The following is a 1,189-nucleotide window of genomic DNA, read 5'->3' on the forward strand; positions in this document are numbered from 1 at the left end:
CCCACTCCCGACTCTTCTGAGACTAGTGAATATGTCCCCTCCCGGCAGATTTCTAAAGGGGAAGCTACACAACCCCAACAAGAGGCTCAATCACAGCCCTACCGCCTCGTCAATGAATCTACCTCCTTGTCTGGGTCGTCTGGTGGCTCAGGAGGAGGTAGTTTGACTTCGACACCACCTGCCCCACCTGTTGCAACTCCGGCCTCAACAGCGACTCCAATTAATATTGATGATGAAGAGGATATCCCGAATGACGGGAGAGGTGGTGATACCCGGGTTGGAGGTTTGGTGAGATCAAGAAAGCCCGCAGTATGGCAAGATAGATTTGTCAGTGAGAAATCCTACCACAAGTTCCGGGAATGGTGGCCACAAAGGTCGCTCACCCTCGAGAGGGATTTCATAGAAAGAGATCTTCTACCCCACAATCCCAATGTGAAGAAGCAATTTGATGAAAGAGTGAGGTGGAAATTCTTCACTAGCAAGCTACCGGAGGCCAATGAGTACTTAGTCAAAGAATTCTATGCCAATGTCGCCCACATCAAAAAGGGCACCTATGTGACTAAGGTACGGAATCGGAAGATCAGATTTGATGGCAAGACATTGAACACATATGCCGGGTTTGATGATGTGGACGAATCCCTGTACTTGGAGAAAGTGGCATTAGATGAGGCAGCCCGTCCATGGCTTGCAGAGGTGATAGCCATCCCTGGGACAACACCGGCTTGTCTTACACCTGGGGTCCAAATTGCTAGAAACACTCCGAGCTTTGAAGCAAAAGGGTGGTGCACCTTCGTTTGCAGCCGGCTAGACCTATCTCAGCATGACAGTGATATCCCAGTCTCCCAGGAAATTGTTGTGACTGGGGTACCCGATAAATGTTGGAAACATTATGGACAGAAACATCACCAAATCTATCGGGAAGGAAGAAACATCATACCCGTTCCCCAACTTCCTCAGCATGTATTTAGAGGACCAAGATGTAGAAGGGAGGGATTTTGACATCAAGGTGAAGCCAAAAAGGCCCTTCTCTTGGTACAACCTTCAGGGAGCAGACAATCCCAAGTCCAAAGGCAAAGCCACTACCTCCGCTGGCCAGTGGGTCCGAGCCATCCACAGCCGAAGGTTCATCTGCTGCTATGCCACCTCCTTCCTCAGGGTCATCTGTCTCTGCCCCACTATTTGTGCCTTT

This window comes from Nicotiana tabacum, chromosome 14, assembly GCF_000715075.1.
Source record: "Nicotiana tabacum cultivar K326 chromosome 14, ASM71507v2, whole genome shotgun sequence".
NCBI lineage: Eukaryota > Viridiplantae > Streptophyta > Magnoliopsida > Solanales > Solanaceae > Nicotiana > Nicotiana tabacum.